General features: G+C 40.0%; 1 pseudogene; it reads right to left on the bottom strand.

Annotated features, from left to right (window-relative positions):
• Nucleotides 1-1,086: 1,086 nt before the first annotated feature.
• Nucleotides 1,087-2,396, bottom strand: LOC146635446 (ladderlectin-like; annotated as a pseudogene).
• Nucleotides 2,397-6,139: the final 3,743 nt, after the last annotated feature.

Raw genomic sequence — 6,139 nt, forward strand, 5'->3', positions numbered from 1 at the left:
TTTGCTTGTGACTTATTGATGTTGGTAAATACAATAATTGAAAAATACCACGTTACATATAATATACATATAATAATGTACAACACATTATGGAGTATGTTTCTGCTGTGAGGTCACGCCTCCATGTACTTATGCAGTTAATCGCTAGACGGGTGTATTTATAAATAATATTACATTAGGGAAATTTTCCTATACATATTTTTGACCTGGGGGTAGAATTGATTGTGAAATGGAAAAGGAAAATGCTTATAAACTTGTACATTAAAAACATGATGCATTTAAGGTAACCCTTTTCCATTTGTATTTAAGAAGAAAATTTGTTCCACTGTGCGATGGCCGAACCTGTTCCTTTTTGTGGAGATAATTTCTCCTGCCTTAAGAAAAATCCCTTCACATGCCACAGAGGAGGCTGGAGTGCACAGAAACTGGTAGAGATGCAGTTATAAAGTCTAACTGGGCCCAATCACCTAAAGAGAATAAATGAATTAAATTGCTGCACATTTGGCAGACTAACAGTTTAAAATTATTTAAAACATAAAATATATATTTTTATAACATTAAATGTAAAGAGTCAAATAGAAGTCTTTCTAAAGTTATTTAATGATATTTATATTATGAAAAGCAGATTTTTGACATTTGAAGTTTTTCCCATTGTCAGATAAAATAAACACGCACAAGACGAAAGCAAACAACAAGAACACAAATCTGGAAAACCCACCCGATTGACCAAAATCAACTAAAAATACTCCCACACAACAGAAACTCCTCTATTCCTCGCTGGCTCCAAATCTCTCAATAGAAATAATCAGTGGTATCTGTAACCATCAAAACACTCCACAAATCCCGCAAATGGTTCACCTGCTTATAAACCATTGAATCAGACACCGAAGCAGTTAGGCTCTAAATGAAGCTTCGGACGTCACCGATCACGTGACTCTGGCCAAACGAATCAAGCTTCGACACAGTGCCTCTGAAGCAGTGTGTTGATTTTTTTGACACAGGCACCGGAGCTTGAGCTTCAAGTGGGCCATCACTACAGTTTAGTTTAGTTTTCCATGCCATTCTGCAATAAAGCAGCTTTTTGAGTTATTTTGTTGTCGTGAGTTTTGCGTTTGGGTCCTTCTCCTGCCTGTACACAGCCGAAACATGACACCAGAGCGTGTATCTGAAACGAGTTCCATCGATCCAAAACCAATAACCCTCCTACATAACACAAAAAAATAGACAAAAATGCATTAAAAACAAACTACACCCCAAAATTTGAAATGTGGTGAGCTTGGTAATATACTAGCAGAGTACAGTGCTTGATGAGTAGATTCAGATTTGTAACTGTCAGACTTTATGTATCGTATATTGGTGAGTATTATACCTGTTGAGCCTCAGAGCCTCCAACCAGCCTCCTCTAGTCTTGTATGTATGAGTTGCATGATAAATGACACGCTGAATCATCCGGTACTCCCAGAGGTTGTGTACCGATGCCAGGTTTGCATTCATGGACTCACAGTATCTCTGTAGTGGAGATCAACACAAAGCAGAAAATTCAAAGTGAATAAAAGAGAGAAAATGTCACCAAACCTGGCTTTAGAAAATATGAGAGTAAACAGAGAAAAAGTAAATGATAAATCCATATCACTGTTTTTACTTGAGCCTGAGCCCAAGTTATGGGAGTGTGAAAATAGCGGTAGTGTCGGTTGCCATATCTAGTCCAGCTGCTATACCTGCCACAAGTACATAAGGTTCTCTTTTCAACATGCTGCTCTCCTGAAGACAAGCAAAGAAGCTAAGAATATTTTAGTACAAGTAAATGACTTTCTTGTATCCGTAAACACATTTTGTATTTTTCCTGTAATTGCGCGTTTTTGTTTTTGATTCTATGTACACATGTTGGATTTTATACTGTCATAAAATAAATATATTGTTAGTGCTTATTGTTACTTGTTTTTAATATAGTCTAAAAGGGCCGTCTCTGAGTAGAGTCTGAGCCATGAGTACTGACAGGAAACTGCATGCTTTTGGAGAGCACAGGAGCTGCAGGCAGAAAGTGAAACTAAGTAGAGTGTTTGATCGAAACTTAAAGTGTGCGTGACGTGTAGAGGAAGTATATAAATAATCAGACTGGCGGCTCCTTTTTCAGACTGAAGCTGATGTTGTCTCTCTGCTCAGTCTCCATATTCCAGAATGTGTAAAATTAAAGATCATTTTTGAGTTAGACCACTTTGAGCCGTGTCTTTCTTGGCCGTTAAAGAATACAAAGAATTGGATTTAATAATACATATTTTTTAAAATGTAATTTGTTTTGGTGAAAATCTTGAAAATGTCAGCCGACCTGGTGGATCAGCAGCAGTGATCAGAGCCAGCATTGCACAAAGAAGTGCAGACACAACCACCAGTTTCATGGTGATGTAGTATCTGTGAAAAACAGAAGACATCAGAGGACATCAAGACATCATTCATTAGAGCAGACCTTCCCAAAGTGTGGGGACCGCCCCCAAGGGGGGGGGGGGGGGGGGGCGGCATGAAAAGGGAAAAAAAACAATGCTTGGACACTGCTAGCCCGGGCGCCTACACAAACGCAAAGCAGGAGATGAAGCATCGCTGAATATGTTTCCAAACCAACTTCATTCTAAGCCAAAGACTAGAAAATATGGTGAAGCATATCTGCCCTTTGGTTTCACCTGCGCAAGTGCCGAGGTAGGTCTCCCCTGCATAGTTGGTCTTTCCTTCGTCGGGAGCAGCGCTGGGCTCTTCAAATCACGGACAAACAGTATCCCACAGTTGTTTACGTTTTTAAACCTATTTTGCACAGAGAGGCTTTTTTTTTTAAATGTATTGATAGCAATGTTGAATATTATTACACAGGACAAAAACAACTACATGTAAAATAATTACACCGTGAGCCTCTGCCTTTCCAAATAGAGGGACAGTAACTGCGTGTTTATATGTAACGGTGTGTTCACACCGAACACGATGGACGCGAACAAAACGCCCGAAACGCCCCTAATTTGACGCGTGCACATTCGCACCTCTACGCGTGTCCAAGAAAAATCCATCGCGCCTCAAAATATCATATTTTGACGCGTGTGAACCGGAAATGTGGGAGGGATGTGGGAGGAAGTTGTGCCAGACCGGTATCTTTGCAAGATGGCAGCTGTCGAGCTAGCGCTTGAAAAGAGTCTCCCTTCTCTATTTACTGTGGAGAGCAGAGCAGCGGCGTAAAAGACGTCCTCGCCGTACCTGGGTCCATCATGTCCTCCAGAGGCGTGAGCAGTTTGGTGAGTTTCACCATTTGCTCCAGGAGCTGCGCCTGGATGACGGCGGATTCCAGAGATATCACCGTTGGCCAGTTTGAGGACCTGCTTTCCCGGGTCGGTCTCAGGATCGCCCGCCTAGACACCAATTACAGGCGCTCAATCCCACCTGCAGAGCGCCTGTCCATCTGCCTGAGGTTAGTAAAAGTATTTAATATGGTAGTCCTGTGCTAATATATGCTAAACCATCCATTTATACACTGCTAACATGGATGTGCTATGCTAACAGTGAATGGTCGCTATTTACTGATAGCAAACTGTGGTACGGAGACGACTGTATATAATATTTCTAGTGATACTCAGAAGCTCTCATCAAGTCCCGATTTAATTCGATTTATGCTGTTATCAGTGTTTGCAATGATAGCATGGCTGTGGTGTCACATCAATGTATGCGCTTGGTGTTTGCTGATATCAAACTGTAGCATTAGGACCACTAAGTTAACCTTTGTAGTGATACTCACTCCTTTTTTATTTAGACCTGGTTTAATTCTGGTACAGTTGAATATTTGTATATAATCCCTGCAGCTGTCAAACTCTATAACAGGGGTCACCAGCCTTTATTAAAACAGAGTTAGATAAAACTGTGAACAGTTCTGCACCTCTCCGTTGTGGTGTGCCCCAGGGGTCTGTGTTAAGTCCCACGCTGTTCTCTCTCTATCTGCTACCCCTGGGAAAAATTTTCAGGAACCACAATATCTCTTTCCACTGCTATGCGAATGATATCCAAATCTACTTCCCTCTAGACCTGGATCTCCAATCCCCGCTATTGCCGTTGCTTAACTGCCTGTGTAACGTCAAAGACTGGCTACTGCATAATTCGCTCACCCTCAACGAAAATAAAACAGAAATGATCGTCTTTGGTAGCCACATGCCGTTGAAACAGCTATCGGGGACCTTAGGTTCTTATGCCAGTCACCTATCGTCTACTGTAAGAAATCTTGGAGTAGTGCTGGACAGTTCCCTCAAATTAGATAAGCAAGTGGCTGCAGTAGTAAAAACCAGCTTCTTCCAACTACGCCAAATTTCGAAGGCAATGCCTTACCTACAACACAAGGACCTTGAAAGGCTCATTCATGCTTTTATAACCTCTAGGCTGGACTATTGTAATTCTCTTTACCTAGGCCTGCAACTGTCCCTCATCCAACGCCTACAATTAGTCCAGAATGCCGCTGCACGCCTTTTAAGTATGGAACGCCAGGACTGCCATAATGAATTAATTAAATACACCATTAAATAATTAATTAAATGTGTCAATAATTAAATAAATAGTTATGACACATGTAATTAATTAATTATTGACACATTTAATTAATTATTTATGTATTTCACATTTTAATTAATTATTGACACATTTAATTAATTAATTATTGACACATTTAATTAATTAATTATTGACACATTTAATTAATTATTTATGTATTTCACATTTTAATTAATTATTGACACATTTCATTAATTATTGACACATTTAATTAATTATTTAATGATATATTTATTTATTTCATTTTGGCAGTCCTGACGCCTGGCTCTCATCATGAAATAATTTTATCTGTCAGCCTCACCCATCAAACTCAGGGGGCGGGGTTAACGCTGATCGAGTCAAAACCATTGCTTTGGCCTGGTGGCCATTGTTTCTAGCACACAACAACCGGCATGTGGAAGCTAACAGAACTGAGCTTTGAAAAACCCTGTTTGTGTGTTACCAAATACCGTTTTAATATTTTTTTAGCCGAGAATGTAGTGGTTTAATCTTCATGTGTCTGGTCGGTTTGTCAAGATACAGCCTCTTTGCAAAAGTGTTTCGATGATTTCGGAGATGTCTGCCCAGTCTCACGGCAAAGCGTGGGATAGACCCGCTCGCCTCGCAAGCAATCCCACCGACAAAGCGCAGGCCCCGGTACACAGCTGTAGTAACCCCCGCTGACTTCTTTTACTGAGGTTATATTTATCGATGTTTTATTTCCTGATGTTCTTATGTGTCCTACGTGTTTCAATCGCCAATTCTGAATTATAACTAACATTAAAAACATGTTTAAGGAGGAGAGAGAGCAAATAAATCTGTTTAACATCTGATCTTTGGGTTTTTGTTCAGTAATCAGCGTCATCTGTGTATAAACACATAAAAGAGATAACGTTGGTGTTTCCGTCATGTAGTAACTGCTGGCTTTAACTGTACAAAGGTTGTTCGACACTATGAAACACATACAGACTTCATGATGTTCGGCTAATATTTTTATTGTGAATATTAATCATGCTGACCTCGCTCTGTACACCACGCAGCGAGGTCAGCATATCCACGATATCCTCAGCTCCATGAGTTAACACAAAGTTTCCCAGCTGACTATCTAACTGCCAACTATTCCAGAGATGTGAAAATATACAGCATAAAGAAAAGTGTAACAGACTCAGCAGCAGATTAGAATAACAGTTATACATTTAATAAATCACCAAATGAATCCAAGAAACGAGCAAACCTGTTCCGACAATTTGAATTTGTATTCCCTCAGCTGCAGACTCGCTGCTGTTTAAATGTTTGAAAAGGAAGATTAGATATAAAAAACGTCAAACATAGACTCAGTCTGCCTTCACATTTGATATGAGGCCAGCACGTATAGTGGCCTCAGCAGGCTATTACTGAAATACACGTGCTATATCATAAACTATGATATAAACAGGGAGGTCCTATTAACATGTTTAGTTTTAAAGGACACCTTCCTGCCTTTTGTCAAGAACCGAAGTTCAACACACAAGCTGGACCCAGGAGCAGAACACACACACAGCGGTACGAGAGAAAAAATAAACTTTATTATAACTGAGAGTGTCCCGGGAGA

The sequence above is a fragment of the Diplotaxodon limnothrissa genome, linkage group LG3 (assembly GCF_057381915.1).
Source record: "Diplotaxodon limnothrissa isolate DT_005_m linkage group LG3, D_limnothrissa_male_GT1.1, whole genome shotgun sequence".
Classification (NCBI taxonomy): domain Eukaryota; kingdom Metazoa; phylum Chordata; class Actinopteri; order Cichliformes; family Cichlidae; genus Diplotaxodon; species Diplotaxodon limnothrissa.